The 23,654-nt window shown below is 45.7% G+C and overlaps 1 long non-coding RNA gene across 1 annotated transcript; it reads right to left on the bottom strand.

Moving 5' to 3' along the window:
• Nucleotides 1–5,962: 5,962 nt before the first annotated feature.
• LOC139041628 (uncharacterized) lies at nt 5,963–14,554 on the bottom strand. The gene is made up of 3 exons (XR_011497118.1): nt 14,387–14,554; nt 8,739–8,836; nt 5,963–7,446 (listed from the first exon to the last, which is right to left on the bottom strand). It is a non-coding gene; the product is annotated as an uncharacterized lncRNA (long non-coding RNA).
• Nucleotides 14,555–23,654: the final 9,100 nt, after the last annotated feature.

The following is a 23,654-nucleotide window of genomic DNA, read 5'->3' on the forward strand; positions in this document are numbered from 1 at the left end:
GGAAGACCCTGAACCCAGTGACACCCACAGTGGTCCAGTGGTGTTTGTCAGACGGTGAAGATTTCCAAATGGTACTTATCAGTGTGTGGGAGGCCTTACCACAAGGAAGGAAAAATTTCCATTGATTTGGTTCAAAGGGCAGCCCCAGCTGCATGTGGGTCACATTCCTGACTGCCTCCCTGCAGCCCTGCCACCACCACCGAGTCACCCAGGCTGGCTTCACCAGGGTCTGGATTTGAAATGACAAGGCACCTATGACAGTCCACTTCCCCCTCAGGTCGGTGTGTGGTGATGGACCTCCAATGCTTAATTTTGATGATGAGAATTTGGTGGGAGATGGATGGTCAGTTCCCAATTTGGTCAGGGCTAAATTATCAAGACCTTGGCTCAATCCCTTTGAAGCTTCTGAGCGGATGAGAAAGGATGATGGACTGCTGGTGCATAAAGGCTGTGTGGGCGGGAGGCGGACGCCCATGCCTGTAAATCCTTTGCTTTCCCAGTCTGATTATCTGTGCTCTCCGCCAGTAATTCTGTGACGTTTTAGAACTAGCTTTAAAGTGGAGACGTAGCTAATTTTATTGATCACTCTCCATGTACCATGTTTCTAGAACTGTTTATTTATTGGTGTTTCTGTGAAAACAACAGCAATCACTTGTTATTGTGGAAACAGTCCCAGGGGAAATCAGCAGGACTCAGTTTGGTGTTGGCATTTTTGCTGCATGCCTCCGCAGAAATGCTTGACTTGATATTTTTACAATAGAAAGAAAAGCAATAAAAGCTTTTGAAGCCAGATGTCCCTTAAAAAAACAGCTGATAGGGAATCTTTGCTCATGTAGAAAGAGATTTCAGTTAAGATGCTCAAATGAAATCAGTTGTACTTAAGGTTTCTGACTTTTTGGTTTATCTTAGTCAAATAAAGCCGTGTATTCTAGCAAAGAAACCAAAGGTCATTCTTGTGGCGAGGACAGATTCTGGGGCTCGTCTTGTGTTGAGGAAGCCATTTTAGCAGTGACTTCAGCCTTGGCAGGTGATGACGCTGCTCAGGTCGTGTTCAGAGATGGAAGAGTTCCAAAATCTAAGCTGGCTTTGGAACACAGATGCTGTGCTTGCAATTCGTATGAGGCACTTTTACTAGTTTTCTGATCTGCACCAAACCTTGATTGCCAACTCTCTAGCCCTCGTTTTAAAGTATCGACAGTAAATAACTGCTAGTCTAGAACACCCTACCAACAAGGGGGTCAACAACCAGAATTAGAGTCACTTCTGCTGCTTCCCCCACATATCGCCCTGGGTAGAGTCCCTCGCTGTGCGGTGGTTCACTCTCATTTATGTTTCATACCAAAGCAAAATCCACGTAATCTAAATACGTGTGGGCTGGTCCTTCAGCCTTGCCACCTTACCACCATCATGATTGCCAGTAAGTTGTAAACATAGCTGACTTGGGTTTCACGTCAGTCATTTCTCCTGCCCGCCTCTCCGACCATCCTTCCTTTAGCGCCCGGTTCAAATGTCACGTCCTCGGAGACCTCCCCTTCCCGTTCTCAATCACCTCTCCACGAGCAAACCCTCCGTTACTTGGCATGCACCTCTACTGTGTCATAATACTTTATAGCCACGTGTTTAATGTCCTTCTCACCAGTTCGAATGAGAACCCCAGCAGGGCGGCAGCTGTGCCTCATGCATCTTCGTACGCCAGCACCTGGCTCTGTCTGCCACTATCGAAGGCTTGTCTGTGTGCTCGTTGTTTAGAAGGATGCCATGTGCCAGGTACTCTGATGGGATAAAAGATGGAGAAGGAGTCACTCCCTGCTCTCAAGGAGCATACGAAGTAGTGGGCCAGAGAAGACCTGGCCAGAAATACAATATAAGAGTGTGTGTGATGGGTGGCGTTATCAGGGAAACATTTGAGATGGGCCTGGAAGGATGCTGGGAGGACCTTTGCATCGGCAAAGGGAGAGAGCGTGAGGTGTCTTCAATTCTGGGGAATTACAAGTTGTCCGGGTGACAGTAGGTCAGTGTCAGGAAGTGGGAAGAGGTGAGGTTGGAAACCTGGTTGAGCCTAGATGGCTGAATTTCTTAAGTTTTGGATGTTCTTCAAATGATGGAGAACGGCTAACGTCTCTGATGCACTGAGAATGGTGTGAGGAGGATGGCTAGTCACTTCTTTGAGGTTTGAAAGTAGCTGGACTGCCGAGAAGAGCGTGGACAGGAATCTGACGACTTACAGGTCTCATTCTTCCAGCTGCTGAGTGTAGGACAGTAGAAAGACATTACCACAGCAGCATCTTAGGAGGGTGATTTTTCCAGGATGCAAGGAATGAGATTCGGATAAGGGGTGGGAGGCAGGGAGGCCAGCTTGGAGGCCAGGAGTTTTGAGGGCCTGAAGAAATGCTGTGGAGGTCAAAGGAAAGGGGTGAAGTGAGTACAGCCTGGGTCACTGTGAGAACTCCGCCAACAGTCAGCTAGTCAGGAAGGGCCTGGTGTGGTCAGGTGGGGGGGCGGGAGGCCAGATGAGCAGTTGTGTTCAGGCATATTAAATCTGAAGTGTGAAAGCATATCCAGAAGGACATTTCCAGCTGATCACCAGAGATATGTGAGAAGAAGAGAAGGAGGAGACATTAGAGACAGAGGAATGTGGCAGCTCTTCAATTAAAGGGATGGACGACAAAAGCCACGGGACTCAGTGAGCCCATGGAGCTGAGTGGGGTCCTAAATTGAAAATTCCGGGACCAAACCTTAGGAAAAGCATTTATTTAGGAGTGGGAGGAAAACAGCCAGCAACATCGGCATTAGGGGTCTTAGAGAGCCGGGAACGTAAGGTGCTAAGGAAGCCAAGCTGGGTGTGGCTCATGGAGAGGTGACAGAGAGATGCAGAAACTTCAAGAACAAGTGGATAGAGCAAACACCTGTGTATCTTGTAACTGAAAATCACCTGCGACTTTCAAGAGGGGACTTCCAGTTGAAAGACAGGGACAAATCCAAAACCCTAGCAGAGGACGGCACACTCAAACGCTTACAAGAACCTGACGGGGGACAGAAGTGAGAGGGAGGGTCAGAGGAGGCTGGGATGACCTGGTGACAACGTGGCTCACCCAAAGTAGGCAGCTGTGCCTAGACCACGGCTGCCAAGGGGAAGGGTGGCTCAGAGCAGCCAGCTATCTGACCGTGACAGAGAAGAGTGAAATCCTTCTTTTTAAGTGAAATTTCCCAATTTTTAAAACACTGTGAGAATCAAGTGAAACACTTTCGTAGGCTGTGTCTGGTATTTGAGCCACCAGTTCCAGCAAAGTCTGCTGGGTTTGAAGGCATTGCGATAGGACAGGAATCTTTGGATATGTAAGGCTGTGCAAGAGCAACCAGTTTGATGGGTGTTTTAGAGACTGGAATGCTAGCAGATGTCAAAGGGAAGATGGAAGATTCTGGAGAGGGCAGTCCAAGAAGCGGGTGGAGGGCATGAGATCCTTAGGGAGAAAAGATTCCTTTTCCTTTCAGATGAGAGGCATGAAGAGAATGAGGAACAGAGAAATGTTAATGCTGGGAATGAGCGTCCAGGTAAATTAGGGAAGATTAAGGACTTTGCACTTAATGCCGTCTATGAACTCTAAGCAGACATTGAGAGTCTCTGCTGAGGATGAGTGAGGCAAAGGCTGCACTTGAGTCATGGGAAGGTGGGAACTGTTTGCAACTGTCCTCAGGGTCAGGATTCAACAAGTGACAAATCAAACAAGTGAAGGCCTAGTTGAGATTGATAGCAGACATCCATCGGGATTTTCCATTTAATCAGCACTTTTTAAGTGGCCTCTGTTTCTGGGCACTGGGCTGAGCCCTGGGGATTTCCAGTGAAGTTAAGGAGGTAGATGAAGAAATAAATAATTACCACAAGGCTGTACATGTCCTAACAGTGGCATGAATGGGGTGATACTGAGAAAACAGCAGAAACCTCCTAAAAGGCTTTCTGAGAGGGGGCATTTAAGTCTATGTTTGACAGATAAGTTGTAGCTACTACGAAGGTGGTGAAGAAAGTCGGAAGACACAATATATACAAAATGCTAGAGGTAGCAATAAGCATGGTGCGTTCTGAGAATTTCAGCTCATTCCATGTGTCTGAAACAGAGCATCCTTGGCAGAATGGAAGGTAGTGAAATTGAAGAGTTAATATGAAGAAGCATGAATGGTCATGGAGCTTGGACTTTCCCTAAAGACAAGGAAAAGCCATAGAAGGATTTCAAGCAGACAGTGACATCATCAACTTGTTTGTTAGAAAGAGCACACTGGCTAGAACAAAGAAGATCAAGAAAGGAGGCCAACAAAAAAAAAATCCTTTTTAAGTAAACCATTATTAAAGAGGGGCATTTCTTAAAAATCAGTCTGTCCATTTTTCAAATGCTCCTAAAGGAGGTGAAACAAGGTCTCAAGGGCAGTAAATTAACTCCTGGGATAAGCAAATATTTAATTGTCCTTGATTTTAAACACTGATTGTCAGTGTGAGCTTGATAATGACTCCTTTAAAGTGGCATTATTTCTCAGATAGTATTTTCTCATCGAACCTGTGTTGACAAGTTTCCTGAAAGAGAGTTGGAAGAATAATTGGAAGATACCTAGTTATCCTTTCCTTGATGATTGGTTATCTGAATGTCTAATCTAATATCAGTAAAGGCTCCAGCGAGTCATCAGAGTATCTGAGTTATTTTCTTTTGACAGATGTGGAACATTGCATTATTTTTAAGCATTATTCTCTTTATCACAGGCATCTTTTTGATGCAGTTAAATTCGTTTAATATTGAATACATGGAGGAGTTTATATGTAATTAATAGAAATGTCCTCAGGGGAAAAATGAGGCTTCAATCTCAGTGGCAGCATAATCATCCTGAATTTGTGGATGCCTCTGCTTGTAGGGGTCTGGAATTATTAACCAAGATATTAACTTACATAATCTTATCTGAGATAAGAAACAAAGTCTGAAAATTTTAGCATATTGCTAAACTACCCGGAACTGAAACACATAGGAAAAAAAGAGTAAATATGGGGTCTGCTCTGGGAACGACCAACAGGGGAGTTGTGCAGGTCAAAAAGGATCCATCAATTAAAAAATGGAGTAGGAATACAACAAATATGGCAAAAATTAAATTCTCGATATGAACTTCAAATTATTCAACTTTCTTGAGAAAATAAAAACCTTCAGATCTCCCCCAAATGAGATTGGAAAAAAATAGCATTCATACTGAAATACACCCATGTTAAACAGTCAACTTTCGACCATCTGACTAGTGAAGAGAGTGCCATGGGCCCCCAATCAATCAGCAAATGTCCTAAAGGCGAACTGTAGAGATTTGCCTGGAGACCACTGCCCAGGTTCCTGCAGCTGTGTTCCCTGATCAAGCTGGAAATTGCCAGCACCAACTGTGACCTGCTTTGTAACTGAGTTTGCCTCATTACCAGGCCCTCTAGACAAGAGAAGATAATGACAAATAGAGAAGAAATGGGAAGAGAGCTAGGATGGTTCAAGGGAGGAAAATTCTAAGAAGATGGTGACCCAAATGTAAGAGGTGAATAAAAAGATTGCCAAGGTGTGGCCCCAAACAGCCCTATCTCCCCAAACACTGACACTGTGCGTTGATTGGATGCCAGAATCAGTAAGAAGGAAATCATAAAACGCAAAGGAGGAGGGATTTGCCTTTAAATGCTAAAAGGAAAAGGATTTTCCCTTTTATTTTAGTATACTAAATCCTAGTGAAAACTTTCTGGGAGAACGATGATGTTGAGGGGTTTAGAATTGTGAGAAGACCGTGAACCGGGGAAGAAGCAGGAAAATGAGAGGCGGCAGAAACTTTGGATGACTTGGACACGAGTGAATGGCTGTAATCTTCAGACTGCTGAATTTTTATTTTATTTTATTTTATTTATCTTTAATTTTTTTTTCCTTGTTCTCCCCAAAGTCCCCCAGTACATAGTTGTATATTTTTAGTTGTGGGTCCTTCCAGTTGTGGCGTGTGGGACGCCGCCTCACCATGGTCTGATGAGTGGTGCCATGTCAGCGCCCAGGATCCGAACCGGTGAAAACCTGGGCCGCCGAAGCAGAGTGTGAGAACTCAACCACTCGGCCACAGGGCTGACACCTGAATTTTTATTTTTGAAAGTACATTTGTAAACTTGGATAATAATGCTGTGCACAAGTGACATTTGGTTGCAATGAACACTACAGAGTGGGCTACATTTCTGTGTTGCGAGGTAAGGTAAAAGAGTCAGGCCAGGAGTCAGAAGACATAATGTTGTGCCTGGTCTCTGACACCGATCATCTTTGTGGGTTCATCTCTCAGAGTCTCTTTCTGCATCTGTAAAATGGGTAAATTGCAATTATGCCTACTCTGGATGAATTTGCACAAATCAAGCGAGAATATACATGAAAACACTCTGGATGCTGTTAAAGGCCATAAAACACAAGACACCTAGTGTAGACCTTTTTTGGGCTATGTACCTAGCTCACAATGACTCATCTTTCTCTGAGGGTTTCCTTCCCTGCCACTGGGATGACTCCACACCACCAGCTGGATTTACTAGCTTACTCCATCCGCCTAACAACTGATTGGACGAGGATTGAACACCTACTCCACCCAAGATGGGCCAATTAGATTCTCTCTCCTGAGAATTTAGCATTGGGACCAAGGCTATCCAATTTTAACTGATCATTTGAACAGAAATGTAAACTCTAGAGCAATGGGTTGGCCATCAGCTGCCTGCCAAAGGCATGGAGATGCAGAGAAAGCCAGCCTGCAGGGAGAACGAAGCTGACAGGTAGAGGGAAACAAGACAAGAGGAAGCAAGAGGACTGTGCAGTTGTGCACCATCTGATAGCTATGTGGTTCCAGGTTCCTCCTCTTGAGGCCAGACTGCTTTACTGCCCTGAGATTCTGGAAAACACTCCTATGTCCTACAAATAAAATCCTTTCTATTGCATACTATGGCGTAAGTGTTTTTCTGTAGTTTTCAACTAGAGTCGTAACTAAAGCAATATGGTGGGTGGAATAGTGCCCCCCACGCCCACCCCAAATCATATCCACTCATTACTTCAGATGGGAACTTGTTTGGAAATAGGATCTTTGCAGATGTAATTAGTTAAAAGGTTATACTGGATTACAGTGGGTTTTAATCCAACGACTGGTGTTCTTATAATAATAGAAGAGGACACAAGAAATACACACAGCGAAGAAGGCCATTTGGAGACAAAGGTAGGCAGAAATTGGAGTCATGCTGCCTCAGGCCAAGGAATGCCTGAGATTGCAGGAATTCGAAGAGGCAGGACCAATTCTTCAGTAGAACCTTCAGGGGGACCATGGCCTTGCTGACACCTTGACTTCAGACTTCTGGCCTCCAGACTGTGAGAGAATAAATTTCTGTTGTTTTTAGCCGCCCAGTTCATGGTACTTCATTACAGCAGCCCTAGAAAACTAATACAAGGAGATTTATTGGACAAGTTACCTAAAAATTGCTGTTTTTAAGCTTTGTTGTCATGGAAAGTGCTAGACTCTCCACTGAGGAGAAACCCTTGAAGCTCTTAGTGCTATCTAGACTCACAACCTCTATCTGAGAAACAGTCCCCTACTGGTTTGTTCTGCATAAAGTTGTTTTATTTCAAGCCATGTGAAAGCAACCCCACGACTCCAGCCACACCTGGCTAGAGCCAAAGTGCCCTGGGACGGACTAGTCAGAAGGAGGCTAAGAAGAGCTTGGTATCAAACTGCCTAATAGGGCCACTGTGTATTGCACAGTAACAAATCAACTCAACCAGGAAATATGAGTCCCAAATAAATACTAAATAAACAGAATAGGCAGCATCTCAGCCCCTGCTGAGCCTTTGTTTCCCTTCCCTTGAGCCTGCAGATATCCCTGCCTGGGAAACTCTGTGACCAAGAATGACCGCCCCGCTAAGGAGATAGAGGACATCCCTCCTGCCTCATGAATCCTAGAAATAAGCCGCATTATCGGGATCATCTGGCCCTGCTCCCTGTTTCAACCTGTCTTAGTCTGCTCAGACTGCCATAACAAAATACCGCAGACCAGGTGGCTTAAACAACAGAAATTTGTTTTTCACAATTCTGGAGGCTGGGAAATCCAGGATCCAGGTGCTGGCCAATTCATTCTTGAGGAGGGCTCTCTTCCTGGCTTCCAGATGGCCAGCTACTTGCTATGTCTTCACACAGCCTTTCCTCAGTGCATGCCCTCAGAGAGAGAGAGAGATTTCTGTCTTTTCTCCTTGTTATAAGGCCACCCATCCTGTTGGATTAGGACCCCAATCTTATGAACTCGTTTAACCTGAGTTACCTCCTAAATGCTCTGTCCCTAAATATAATCACATTGGGGGCTAAGTCTTCAACATGTGAAGGGAGTGGGGGCAGGGGAGCACAATTTAGTCCATAGCAAACCTTAAAGAACTAATACAGGATAGGCCAAGGGTACTCATGTGTGAATGTGACAATCACAGAGACTGAAGATGCATTGGGGGCATGGGGAGAAAGCAAATAAAAACTTGTCATAAACTTTGCCACCACTGCCTCCCCCTCCACACCCTGGTGGTGTCACATGAAATCCCCAGTCTTTTGAGGTCTCCCTTCCAGAATGTCTGCTGGGGAGCTTGCCTCATGGGATTGGCCCAGCCCTGCTGGTGGGAAAAGGGCATTCTGAGAGTGTGTGCACAGGTTCAAATTTATTTTTTCTCAACATTTTGTTAGAATCTTTTTACCAGACAAAGAGCTGGTTCATTCATAACTCCAGTGCAGGAATCACACTGAAAAGCAGTCTTGGATGATTTCTGTCACCTTGCGAAGACCCAAAGTGCTTCTGTGGGGAGAGAGGGAGATTTATATACACAGACACAAACATATGTACGCATTATCTATACACATTTGAATATATATTTATACCACACATATTCATATATGTATTCATACTTCCTATGAGCCAGGCATTGTGCCAAATGATTTATGTAATTAATTTCATCCTTAAAACAACCTCATGTGGCAGGTGGTATTATTATGCTCATTTCACAGTCCAGATAATCAAGGCACAGAGAGGGTACATAGCTTGTCCAAGCTCATACAGCGAGTAAGTGCTAATGTAAGACTCCACCTACACAATCTGCCTGCAGAGTCATGCCTGTAACAACTGCCCTTTGCTGTGACATCAATCAACCACACTCCCAGCTGTGAGGAACTGCTAGTGTAGTGGTCAGGGCACAAAGGATGAGCAAGAGGCATATACAGGGAGATCAAAGTGTAAACAAACAACTACCATGCAAACTGTGAAAAGTACTATAATAGAGATTGCGTGTGAAGAGATGTGTAATCAGAAAATTATTATGGGAAACACTCTTGGATGAATCATTCTTAGCCTACCAGTCTCCGTAGATTTGAGGGCCGTATACTAACTGACAGTCCCAGGAGTAAACACACCTGGGTTTGGAATAAGACTGTATCAGTGTATGGCTCCATGTGTTTACTTTATCTTTGTCTGCACAGTGGGCAAGCTATTTGGTATATGTGGAAAGAGACGCAAAGTCTTTCTGGTCACATTCTGCATTTCCTGAGCAAAGAGCTGGTCACTCTGAAGTTTTGTCCCCAGGGCAGAAAAGGAAGAAGATTGTGCTCCTTCCCATTGCTCTTACTAGTCAAATGCCCCAGTGTGCTCCAACAAGAAGTTCTTCTTAGTTGGATGAATGGATGTGTAGAGAGGCAAGGGGCCAGGACTTATGGGCTCAAGAATGTGTAAGATTTATTGGAGCTGCTGGTTGGAACACTGCTGTTTTCGTGAACTGAACCAAAATGTTCTCACGCCAAGCTTTCACCAATAAAATAAATAGCCTCAGGTGTCTATCGACCTAAGAGGACCTGCATGTAGTTGATATAATTGCCAAACCACTCGCTGGGAACTTGATGGGTGAGTCCTTTAGCTTTTAATCCAGGATGAGAATTTGCATGAAAAAACAAGACTAATGCTTTTTAATGAGAAAAACAAATTCCTACTTTCTTAACCTTTCATTCAACAAACATTCATAGAGTTCCTACTATGTGATAGGCACTGTTATTGGGGTTTGGAATACATCAGTGAGCAAAACAAAGGTTCATGCCCTCAAGGGACTTATGCTGTAGTGTGGGAGATAGATGATTAGCAATAGACACAATGAATGAGTAGATTATCTAGTGTACGCCAGGAGGCTCTCAGCATCATGGAAAAGGAGAGAAGTAGAGCTGAATAGAGGGATTGAAAGTGTTGGGGGCTGGTTGCAATTTTAAACAGAATAGTCAGGGATGGCCTCATTGAGGTGACATTTGGGCAAAGACTTGGAGGAGTTGAGAGGATCAGCCAAGGGACATCTGGGGAAAGAGCATGGGCAGAGTTCACAGCAGGGCAGCAGTGTGCCTAGTATGTTTTATGTTTGAAGACTAGGAGGAAGCTGGGAGACTGGAGCAGGGGGCCATGGAAGATGGGAAGACGTAGGTAGGAAGAGGTATGTGTGGGCTCCTAGCCATTGCAGGGACTTGTAACTTTACGTTATAGGACTCTTACTCGGAATGAGAAGGGACTCTGTTAGAGAGGTTTGAGCAGAGAGAGACACATTCTCTCTTCTGTTATAACCACCTTGCTCTGATTGTTGTGTTGCGAGTGACTGTATAAGAACAAGAGTGGAAGTGGGGAAACCAGAGAGGGTGCAATTTCAATTATCCAGAAGTGAGACAATGCTGGTTTGGACCAGGCTGTAGTAGTCGAGGTGGTGAGAAATAGTCAGATTTGGGTAGAATTTGAAGGTAGAGCCAGTTGGAATTGTTATGGAGTGGACGTGGTATGTAAGAAAGAAAAAAGAAAAAGAGTCGTCAGATGACTATGACCATCAAGATGGAGAAGGCCGCAGGTGCGGCAGGTTGTGGGGTATACAAGCCTGGAGGTCAGGGGAAAAGTCTGAGCTGGGGATATAAATGTGGGAGTTGTGGGCATACAGATGATATTAAAGTCAACAGCTGGATAAGGTCACCAAGAAGTGAGTGTAGATAGAGAAGAGGTCCAAGGACTGAGACTTTGAGCGCTCCAACATTAAGGGGTTGAGAGAAGAAGAGCATTCAGCAAAGGAGATCAAGATGGAGTGATCAGAGGTAGGAGGAAAACCTAAATGCCAAATTCCAGAAACCAAGTGAAGACAGTGTCAGGGAGCACGTAAGGCATCAACTGTATCAAATGGTGCCGAGAAGTCAAGGACGATGAGGACTGAGAGTTGACCATTGGATTCAGCAACATGGAGAACATTGGTGATCTTGCTAACAAATGGTTTTGTTGGAGTGGTGGGGAAAATTCAGATTGGAATAGATTTACAAGTGAATGGATGCATTTTATTATGTGTAAACTGTATTTCAGTAAAGTTGATTTAAAAGCACAAAAAAGAAGGAGATGTAAAATAGGATAACCAGAACTTGGAAATAACACAAATGTGCATCCACATTAGGATGGATAAATAAACTACAGTGTATTTGTTCCATGGGCTATGATAGACCAAGCAGGGTCAGCAAGCTGCAGCTTACAAGGCAAATCCAGCATGAGGCCTATGCTTGCAAAGTTTCTCTCGGACACAGCCACAACCATTTCTTTAAGTACCATCTGTGGCTGCTTTCATGGCCACAGGAGCAGAGTTGAGAAGGTAGCGTCCTTATGGCCCACAAAGCCTAAGTATTTACTCTTTGGTCCTTTACAGAGAAAGTTTGCCAATCCCTGGACTAGAGCAATCACATGGGGTCAACTATTGCTATTCGTAACATCAGGAACTAATTCCACAAATACAATGTTGAGGGAGAGAAGCCAGCGACATAAAAGTACACACTGTGTGATTCTACTCTTGTGAAGTCCCAAAACAGGAAAACGAATCCGTGGTGCCAGAAGTTAGAGGAGTGGTTCCCTTGGGGCTGGCAACTGGGAGGCGGCAGGAGGTGAGCTTCTGGGGTGCTTATGATAATCTAAGTCTTTTTTCCTTCCTACTTAATATTCATCACCACAGTTACAAAAATTTTTTTCTTGTGATGAGAACTTTTAAGGTCTACTCTCTTAGCAACTTTCAAATGTGCAATCCAATGAATTCTAATTCTTGATCTGGGTGCTGGTTACCAGGATTGTCCACTTGGTAGAAAGTAACTGAGCGCTTAGGATTTTGCGCACATTTGTAAATGTCCAAAATAAAGTTTACTAAAAATTGAAAACGTTAAGAGAGAAACTGGAGACAGGGGTTATAGCAACTCTTTCATGAAGTTTTGTTGCAAAGGGGAAGAAAGAAGGGAAGGGTTGTTCACAGAGGAAGTATGGTTAAAGAAGGGATTTTTAAAGCTGGGAGAAATAATAGCATCTTTATATGTTGATGGGAGGAGAAAATGGAAGATTTAGGAGAGAGAGGGGAGAATGCTGGAGGGTTGTCCTGGATGCGGTGAGAGGGGTGCAATGTGCTATAGAGTCAGGCATGGGCTCTGGACCGGAGCACAGAGAGCCCATGTACACTAACAGCACATTTTGGATAACTGAAGGCATCTACAACCTGGTGCCAAATTACACGTAGGGAAGAATAATTCTTGGTTAACCAAGAATTCCTCTATGATCTTCCCAAAGCAGTTCCCCATTGGCCACTTGGTGAATAATAATTCCACTAATAGTCAACACTTCAAAGGTGCTTTCACACAGATCTCATTCAACACTCATCTTCTAATGAACATATCTTCTGTCTTCATTTCTGAGATGCACAGTGCAGCTTAGGGTAGCTAAAGAGGTACCCTAAGGTCCCCGTGATCAAGCCACACTGTGTGCAAGGTCTCTGGGTTAATTTGCTAGGCTGCTGTAATAAAGGACCACAAACTGAGTGGCTTAACAGCAGAAATGTGTTGTCTTACAGTTCTGGAAGGTAGAAGAGTAAGACCAAGATGTCGGCAGTGCTGGTTCCTTTGGAGGCTGGGAGGGAGAATCTGTTCCATGTTTCTCTCCTGGCATCTGGCGGCTGCTGGCAGTCTTTGCCGTTCCCTAACTTGTAGCTGCATCACCCTGATTTCTGCCTGCATCGTCACAGGGTGTTCTCCCTGCATGCATGTCTGTTTGTGTCTAAATTTCCCTTTTGATAAGGACAGCAGTCCTGTTGGAGCAGAGGCTCACCCTCCTCCAGTATGACCTCTTCTTAACTGGTCACATCTGTAGTGACCCTGTCTCCAAATAAGGTCACATTCTGAGTAGTCGGGGTTAGGACTTCAGCATCTGCATTTGGGGCAGGGGGACACAAGTCAGCCCATGATGGTCTCCTAATGCCACATTCAGTGCCAGCCTTGGTTGTAGATTAGGCGGTTGCAGACCAGGCAGGATTGAGGATCAGTAGGACTGAAAAGTCCCCCTTGTGTGTCTCTCTCATGCCTGCCAGTCCTGCCACTTGCACCTGTTTGGGGGGACTCTCTGTGACTGTTTTGACCTGTCCTGGAAAGCAGGACCTTGAAGAAGAGGTCAGGGCTGGGAAGGGGCAGTGTGAAGGGACCCTCAGGGCAGGGCTCCCCTGAGGCAGCATCTCACAGTCCGGTCCAGGACCATTTGTGCCAAATACGTCTTTGTCTTTTACAAAAAAGAAGCGGCTTCTTCAGGATGTACCCCTGAGATTCTGATTGTGGGGTCCTGGAGCCCAGGAATCCGCATTTAACATCCTTTGAGGGATTCAGATGCCACACTGTGACAAAGATTTCCCTAAAGAGCCGGTGTCCATCGTGTGGGAAAGGGAAGCAACAAGACAGTCACGTCTGAAGAGCCAGACTGAGCCTCCCCACCCGAGAGAGTGGGCAGAATCGTGGAGTCAGGCTCAGGGCCACAGGGCGGAGGAGACCATCAAGGTCATCTCCTCGTTTTCCAGATGAGAAAATAGGGCCCAGAGATGGTGAAGCCAGGGCATTTTGAGTGCTGAAGGGCAGAGGGAGAAGCAAGAACAGGACTTAAACATAATAAGAGGATTAGAGTGAATGAAATGAAAAGAGAGAAGAGAAATGTGAGGAGCTCCCTTTAGGCCAGTGTCTAGACTAGTTGTGTCTCCTTTCTCTTTGTCGGGTCACAGAAACTGTCACGCTTCACAGGGGGCCACGGCCATGCTCCTGAGGCAGGCCTGGGTTCCTGAAGCAGATATTTGCCCACAAGTAAAGAATAGGCCCGTTTTCAATGGTTATTTGTTGGGGTTCGCTGCTTCTTGTGGCACTGCATTGTCCTCAGCACGAGAAGATAAAATAAGAACCCAAGAAAGACATTTCAAGTGTGTGATGGAATTAGCTGATGATCTTCAGTGAGCTGTGGTTAGACCTTGCAGTTAGACTTCCTGACAAAGTTCTGAGTATAATCACCTACCTCTGTGTAGTTTCCTTGCTGTTCTCCCACCTTCTCGACCTCCTCGTGTCCCCAATACCCCTGCAGGAGGTGTGACACTCACTGCACAGATATTTCAAAGACGAAAATATGATCTCGCCCATCCCTGCTTGCAATCCTTCCGTGATTCCTCACTGTCCACCGGTTGGCTCATTAATTCTTCCTTGGGGAAATAGTTTCAGGTTAATTCCAAGTTAATAAAGTAAAAGAAAAAGGGGCAGTGTGTACAAGGATGTGTGTAACCACTTTATTCACAGTGTTAAAAGACTGGAAACAAACAAAGCCCAACCATAAAGGGCAGCGCTAAGAAAACGCGCTCCATCGGCACTGCGGTACCCTGCAGCTGCTGCAAGTGACGGGAATCTGGTCTGCGTGGTGGCGTGAGTGTGTGTAAACAAGGGAGTAAATGTGAAACAAACTTAATGAACAGGAGGATGAACACCTTGACTTCAGCTCTGAAAATGTGCATGTAGAACCTGGCCAAGGCTAGACAGTAACAAGAGGGACAAGCTTGGGTGTTGCAGGTGAATCAGATCTTCTGTTAAGTGTGACACAGAAATTTAAATGGGGAGGTAATGCCTTGGGAGTTTTCTTCTGGGGGCACTCACATAGGATTTTATACTGTGGAGGGAAACTCTATATAGAACTTAAAACCTGAAGACCTCAGTGCGACAGGGTGGGCTAAGGACACGGCGACAGCTTTGTGCTGCCGGGTCAGCGTTTGGGTTGATTCGAGTCAGGCTTCACTCAGTGGCTCCGAGGCCACACGCACACTTTCCCAGGTTACAGCAGTCCCTGCGCTGTGGCACTTCAAGGCCGCTGAGAAGTCACAGAGCGGGAAAAACGCCGCCCTATTAACCGAGGGAAACCGGTCAGACTTGATCAAGCAGAAGGTTAGCATGTGATGTCAAGCTGACCTTAGGTACAGTTCCAAAGAGACTCCAGGAACAGCTCACTGAGTTCTCTCTCTCCATTGGTGTTTGTCGTGGTTGAGGCATGAAAACAGGGCACTGAAGCCTCCCCAGGAATGCACACAGAGAGCGGAAGAGCCCAACCCGCAGTCTCTGCTCAGATGTGCTCATTGGTCCCCTCCCTGGTTCTCTTTCAAGGTTCTTCCATCACCCTAAATCTTACCGAATTTGCCTTCTGTGTCTTTCGGTAAACGATGGTGTTTTTAATTGAGCCCTCTTCAGTTCCACCGTTTCACGGTGCACAGATGGGGAGCAGGTGGATGGTCAGGAAGATGTTGCCCTTCTAGGGTCTCCGGGTTTTCTGTCTTTGTAAATCCAGATCCGCAATCTTGGCTTATCCTGGCTTCATCAGGTCCTAAGCAAAACTGGCTCACGCATCCCTAACTCATGTGAGTCTGATTTGTATCAGAAAATCAACCCAGTCATTTACAATGAGAAATGGGGCAGCCAGGTGGGGCGACAGTCATGTTGGCCAGTCTGTGAGTTCTCTTCCCACAAAGGAACCCAAACGAAGACTGGAAGTCGGCTGCTGTGTGAGCATAAGTTATTGGCACAAGGAAAGGGTCTGAGAGAGATGTATTTACAAGCTGATCTGCCTAAAATTCCCGATTCCCTTTCAAAGTCTACTCCTCCAAAGGGCCGGCTCACACCTCGCCCATTCCATGAACCCCTCACCCCTGGGCCCGTGGGAAAAACCGCTCACTCACCGGCCAGACTGCCCTAACTTTTACAGCTCTCTTATAGCACCGTCACCGTGTGTTCTAGAAGCTCCTGGTGTACGTGTGACCTCTGCCATCTCAACAATCGGGACAGGGCTCTCTGATCACTACTGTCTCCTCAGTGTACGTGTGCCTTCTGCCATCTCAACAATCGGGACAGGGCTCTCTGATCCACTACTGTCTCCTCGGTGCCTTGCACGTGAGTGCTCGGCGCAGGCTTGCTAAGTGAGTGAGTGAATGAGCGAATGAGTGTAGTTATTTTCCATCTACCCTAATGACCTTTCTAAAGCAGGTTTTCTCAAATGGATGTAGATAGTTACTAAGAGCAATTGAGAGAAAGAGGAGGATCCTCTTCCCCAACTGTGAGAGACTTGTCCAAACATTATTCTATGGGGAACCCACAAAAGCCAGTCGTAGGCAATACTCAGTGCTTTACGTTTTCACCCAGACTGATCTGCTTATCTGATCCTTCTGTATCCCGTCCAGACCTCAAGTCCCGGCCTGTGTGTGCCCCAGCCTGCCTCCTTGTTTTAGTGAACAACTCGACCCCTCCACAAGCACGTTGGTTTGCATTCTCCTGGCTCACCTTTCACCCATCTTCTCTGCTCTCCTCTGCTCACCCTCAGGGGACTTTAGATCCCTGCTTCTCAAAGGACCCGCAGCATCAACATCACCTGGGGACTTAGAAATGCGGAACCTCTGGCCCAGAACTGCTGAATCAGAATCTGCGTTCTAACAAGACCCCAAGCGATTTGCATGCATATTGAAGATGGAGAATCTCTGCCTTAAATCTTGATGATAACCGCTGCTCCTGGCTCATACTTTTCCTTTCTATCTTGTCTCTTGTTCTTCTCAGGATGTTGACATCCACTGTATTAGTTATCTATGACCGTATAAAATCACCCCAACTTATCAGCGTAAAACAATAAATGTTTATTAGCTCACAGTTACCGTGCGTCAGGAATTTGGGCAAGACTTACCCGCATGCTCTGGCTCAGGGTCTCCCACAGGCTGCAGTCAGGTGTCGGCGGCGCTGCGATCATCTAAGGCCCCGCTGGGAAGGAGCCACTCCGAGCTTGCTCCTGTGGTTGTTGGCGGGCCTCGTGTCTCCATGGGGCCTCCTCAGTTCCTAGCCGGTGTGGTCTCTCCACCAGGCAGCTCACAACGTGGCACCTGGCCTTGTGGAGCAAGCAAGTGAACAAGCCAGATGGAGGCTGAATCATTCTGTACCCTCATCTCAGAAGTGAGAGCCCATTACTTTTGCCTTATTTTATTTGTTAGAAGTAGGTCACTAGGTCCAGTCTACATTCAAGGGGAGGGGATTATACAAGCACGTGAGTAACAGGAGGTGGGGATCTTTGGGGTTTAGAGGCTATCTACCACATCCATCTTCATTTTTGTCTAATAACTTGGCTGACTAGTTCCTCCGTCAGTTACACATTTCTGTGGCCATACCAGGGACCTCAACACCACCTGCAATTACACTTTCTCCAGACCTTCCCTTCTCTGCTTCTGTCCTGACTACAACCTGTCATTCCCTCTGCTTGTCCTGCACCTTCACCATTAAACTGTCCACAGAAACACGACTTCCTGTCCCTCAGCCTTCCTTGTTCGGGTCTATTAACCCCCTCCCAGTCTCACTCAAGGCTCCACCCCGGGGGCTTCCTGAGAGCAGCTAATTATGTATGGCCTAAGGAAGTCCCAGAAACACCAACACTCGCCTTCCCCTCCTCCACGTTAGGGAAAGTCCAGAATTCTCTGGTCTTTCCTGCACTTCCGGGTTGAGGAGCCTGCCTGAAGAGAGTCACAGACTCGTGCTGACTGGGTCCACTATGAATGGATGCTGTGTGGCTTCCCCTGGGCAGCACCCCTCTTCAGGAAGGCATCCCTGCAGAACTTCCCCAGCGGCGTTTCCAGAACTTCCTCATTCTCCTCGATCCCCAAACCCACCTTCACTATTCTTGGTGTCCCTGAGCCTTCCTCCCGTGGAAGGCGACTCCCATTTGGCTGTCCCCACTGTGGCATGCTGTCATCTCTTCACTTGCATTTTTGTCCCTACCGTCTCAGAGGAATAGAGTCCGCTCTTCCTTTCTGGGTCTAAGCTCTCCATTTGTCGTGCGTTCCATCCTGTCCCATTTCCTCTTGGATTTCGCTCCATCGCATACTCTGTGGTAGGTGTTGTAGAGAGAATGAGGCAGGGAAGAGGGCTAGTGAGAGCTGGGTAAGGGCTGCCATTTAAAATAGGGTGGGCAGGAAGGCCTTGCCGAGAGGGACGTTTAAGTAAAACCCTACAGGAGGTCAGGAACCAAGCCAGAGATGGTTGGTGGAAGAACGTCTTCACCAGAGAGAACAACAGATGCAAAGGCCCTGACATTGGAGCGAAAATGCTGAATTCAAGGAACAGCAAGGAGGCCGGCGTGGCCAAAGCTGAGTGAGAAAAATGAGTCCTAAGAGATGAGATTTGGGCAGTAAGGTGGGGAGGTCTGTGTGCAGAACGTACAGGATGTTGCAGACCAGCAGAAGGACCTGACTTTTGCTCTTGGTGAGGCAGGAAGCCTTTGAGGAAAGGAAAGATTTGGACAGAGGAGCAACACAGTCTGACTTGCCGTTTCAAGAGGCCCACTCCAGGGGACAGGGTAAGCATAAATTGAGTTGCTTCCACAATAATCCATGTGAAAGGTAATGGTGGCTTGCACTATGGCAATTCTGAGGTGGTAAAAAGTAATCAGAGGAATTTAAAAGGTAACCCGGGAATAACTATGACCCAGCTGAGGTTGAGTGGCATCTGTGGGGTGGTTATCGACTAATTTTTGTTTTCCTCCTCTAGAAGACCTTTCTCTAGTAATGTTTAGGATCTGAGACTGTGGATGGAGAAAGCAAAGATGACCAGCCCATTGGTGGGAACTGGAATGGCTATAACAGTAAATAGGCAAAAATGATAATGGCTTGGGCCCGATGGTACCAGTGAAGGTGGGGAGAAGTTTTCAGAATCTAGAATTATTTTGAAAGTAGAACTAACAAGACTTGTTGATGAATTGGGTATGGAATACAAGCAAAAGTGGGAAATCAGGGATGACTGCAGTGTTTTTTATCCTAGAAGTTTAGAGTTTCTGTTAGTTGATAATGGGAAAACTTCAAGAAGACAAGATATGGTAGAGAAGATCAAGAGCTCATTTTTGGACCTATTGAGTTTGAATTGCCTTATAAACATTCAAGTGGAGGTCCCCAGTTGGCAACTGGATATCTGAGCCTGGCACTCAGGAGAGTTTAAAGGGAGCTTTATTAGTCAACATTGTTGATGTAATAACCAACCACCAAATCTCAGCAACAAACATTTATTTCTTGTTCTTATTCTTATGAGCAGGGGTAAATTACAGCTCTGCTCTAAGCTGAGGGCCAGCTCTGTGTCTGATTCAAGCGTTTTCTAATATGGGGCCTAGGCTGAAGAAACAGCCACTGGTCTGGCACGTGCCACACTCATGGTAAAGGGCCGAAGCAAGAGAGGCCAAACTAAGCAATGCAACCCAATTTAAATCTTCTCCTTGCATGTGGCACACACCACACGCTTCCACTCCATTCCATTCCATCGGCAAAGAAAGTCACACAGCCCAGTCCTTACGTTTTCTCCTAAAAGAGTTACAGATTTGCTTTTCGCATTTAAGCTTTTAATGCTCTTAAATTTAATTTTATGTATGGTATGAGATAGAAAACAAATTTTATTTTTTCCATATAACCTATCTTCTGAAGCACAACTGATTGACATCCACTGTTTCTCATAATGTTGCCACCATTATATTAATTTCTCTAATAGCTCTTGAAATTAGCTCTTTATCTCAGATGATCTTCATTTTATTATAATGCACAGAGTCGCAGGCTCACACTGATTTATCCTGCTCTGTCCTCAGTGTGTGTGTCTCAATTCTATAATTACTTGGTGATTATCTCTTCAAACATTGTTTCTCCAGCATTCCCTCCAAACTTCTGGAACTTTTGCTGAATACGGTTTGGAGCCTTTCAGTCTGTTTTCCGTGTTTCCTAATCAACTGCCCTTTCATATAAACGTGTATCTGTATTTGTCTCTGTGGCTCCCTGTGCTGCGCTCTAGGTGAGCCTCTCAGCACCGTCTTCCGGTTCAGCAAAGTCACTCTTCAGCTGCACTTCGTGTAGAGCTTATCCCGTCTACAAAATTTGCAATGGCTATAAGAATTTGTGAATTCTAACGGTCACCAGTTGCTTCTTTTTTATATCACGTTTTTAATTTTATTTATGCTTATTTTTTCATAAATTCTTATTCATTTTAAGAGAAGTTATTCCTTTCTTTGTATCTTTGAATGTCCCAAAATATTTATTTTAAAATAGTTGTCAGACTGTTCTATAAAACTAATTTGAGGGGCCAGCCCCGTGGCCGAGTGGTTAAGTTCGTGCGCTCGGCTTTGGCAACCCAGGGTTTCACTGGTTCAGATCCTGGGCACGGACATGGCACCGCTCATCAGGCCACACTGAGGTGGCATCCCACATGCTACAACTACAAGGACCTACAACTAGAATATGCAACTATGAACTGGGAGGATTTGGGGAGAAAAAGCAGAAAAAAAAAAGAATATTGGTAACAGTTGTTAGCTCAGGTGCCAATCTTTAAAAAAACAAAAACAAAAACTAATTTGAGTTGGAGTGAATTCATGTACCAATGGTTTATATATGTTTTTTCTTAGCCTTAGTTTTGTGTTCATGTGTTTTAGAATTTAGGTGTTCAGACTCATTTTGGGTAAGAGGTTTCTTTGTTCATTTGCTTGTTTTCTTCCTGCACCCGCCGTGCTCACTCCTCCTTATGTGGAGTTTTGTGGCAGTCTCCACTCCGACTCTTTCCTCAACCCAAAGTCGTGTCCTGAGTGGCATTTCATTGTTCCTGTAAGAGCTTTGGGCTGTCAGGATGTTGCTGATCCAGTCACTGAGGCAGTGGTCAGCTGGCTCAGTTCCTAGCTGCTGTGTCTCTCTACCTCCTCATGTCCACAGCGGTCATACTGCTGCAGCGTCAAGGAGAGGGTTGGCATCTGCTTTGCTTTTCAGCCTGCTATCATAAGCGGGTGAACGATAGATTTGGAAGAGAGAGGGTATAGCAAAGAGTCATTTTAACAAGAACATTTTAACTATCTTCTGATATTTTATCATGTCATTCTTTAAAAACATTTAAATCTTTATTGATCTGGAGTTGTTTTTTTGTTTTTGTTTGTTTGTTTTATTTTTTCACTGAGGAAGATTCACCCTGAGTTAACATCCACTGCCAGCCTTCCTCTCTTTTTTTTTTTGTATGTGCGCTGCCACCACAGCATGGCCACTGACAGATGAGTGGTGTAGGTCTGCACCTGGGACCCAAACCCAGGCTGCTGAAGAGGGGTGTGCCGAACTTAACCACTAGGGCACCAGGGCTGGCTCAGGAGTTAATTTTGATATAGTTTTGCAGTAAGGACCTAACTCTATTCTTCCAAATGGCTAATCATTTGTTCCCACATCATTTATCAAATTTTTTATATTGAATTGCTAATTTCTGCCACTGCTACCTTTTAAAAAGCCTTCAACTCTGTCTCCTTCGTTATATCCCCATTGTTACTGGCCTGGTTTGGGTGACTCTCGCCCCACCAGGTTTCACCTGGATTGCTGCCGCAGCGTCCTAACTCTGCCATGGCCTTCAGTCCCTTACACACACCGCAGACGAAACGACCTCTGTGTAACAGAGCTGATCATGCTCCTCCCTGCATAAAACCTCCCAAGGGGCAGCCTGTTCCTTCAAGATGAAGCACACACCGTCCCGTGTGAGCTTCCCTGAGCCCAGATTACGTGCTTCTCCTATATGACACTTTCCACACGACAGCACTTATCGTGTAGAACGGCAATTTCTTCTTCACTTCCCTTAGAGATTATAAGCTATTTGAGGGAATTTTGTGCTCCACTTCTGAGTCCCTAGCACCTAGGACATAGTGGATTTCTACAGTTCTATTTTGAGTTCAATAAGAACTTCCCAACTGCATGGTATATAGCAGGCACTGTGCTGGGCTGAGAGAATACGAGAGAAGACAGGATAGACAGGCTCACTCTCTCCACACCTTACACTCTAGTGAGAGAGACAGACAGTGAACAGGCAAGCAAAGGAAGCAACCGCAGCTCGTGTTAGGAAGACAAGAAAGGGTTGGCTGTGATAAGATGTCATAGAGGGTCCTACTTAGATAGGATGGCTGAGAAATTCTGCTTTGAGGAGTTGACATTTAAGCCAAGAACTAAAGAATGAGAAGGAGCCAGTCGTGCGGAAAGTGAAAAGAAGAGCAAGTACAAAAATCCCGAAGCAGGAGAGAGCTCGGTATCCTCTAGGAACCTCACTGCAGAGTCGTAGCTGTTGGGTAAGGCGCGTGCTGTGAAGCTGGAGGCCTTAGGCGGGTGGCCAGGTCATGCAAGGTCTTTCTGGCCATAGCCAGGCACTTGGATTTGTTCTAACAGGCTGGAAAATCATAGAATAAGGGTTTTAAGGAGGAGAATGGCATGCTCCAGTTACATTCTAAGAGTTCACTCTGGCTGTGTCGATAATGGAATGCGGGGAGGCTACCACTGAAATAGAGGGAGCGGTCAGAGAGCTATTGCAGTCATCCAGGAGAGAGAGAATGGTGGCTTAACCCAGCGTGTCACAAGCAGAGATGGGGACAAGCGAATGAGTCCAAGACATATTTCGGAGGTAGAGCAATTTGGACTTGCTGATGGACTGACTGTGAAGGATAAGGAAAAGGGGGGAGACTACGATGGCTCCCAGCTCTGACTTCAGTGACTGAGTGAATAGTGTTACCATTGATAGGCAGAGGGACAACGGGGAGGAAGGCTTGCGGAAGACAAACATTCTGTTTTTACCCTGTTAAGTTTGAAATGTTTATGAGACAACAAAGTGGAGATGTCAGATAAGCAGCCTGAAAATATTAATCTGAGGCTTAGATGAAGGTCCAGTGTTGACATATAAATGTGGGTGTCATCAGCGTGAAGCTCCCCAAACCACAAAGTCTGTGTGGAGAAGAGAAGGTGGTGTTTAGAAACGAAGATCTAGGCACTGGGTCAGTTACTAGAGTGTGCCCCTTCTCTCAGGCCTTCTCATTGGCCTGAGCTAGGAAATACATGTGTGCATATGCCTACACACATAAATATGTATTTGCATGCATATATACATACACTCATTTACGTCTACGTTCATTTCCATATCGACCTACCTCTAATAAAAACCATGGGTTCACACAGACATGTTCATTCCAATCCATCACCACAGGGCTCCTCCTAGCTTTCCTCTGTCCGTATTTACACCTGTCTTCTCCCACAGTGAGAAACTTGACTCTCATTCTCCTCAACATTCTACTCATCTGCTTGTTCTCCCGGTGTGTAGCCAATGTCCTGATACCTCCAGGCTCCCACCAGGCCAGAAGACCCTGCTCGTGCAGGCCCTGGCCCTCGTGACGCTCTTCTGCCCAGGAAGGGAGGAAAGTTCATTTTCTTTTTTTAGGTTCTGCGCATGTCTTATTATGTATATCTTTT

This window comes from Equus asinus, chromosome 22 (assembly GCF_041296235.1).
Source record: "Equus asinus isolate D_3611 breed Donkey chromosome 22, EquAss-T2T_v2, whole genome shotgun sequence".
Taxonomy (NCBI): Eukaryota; Metazoa; Chordata; class Mammalia; order Perissodactyla; family Equidae; genus Equus; species Equus asinus.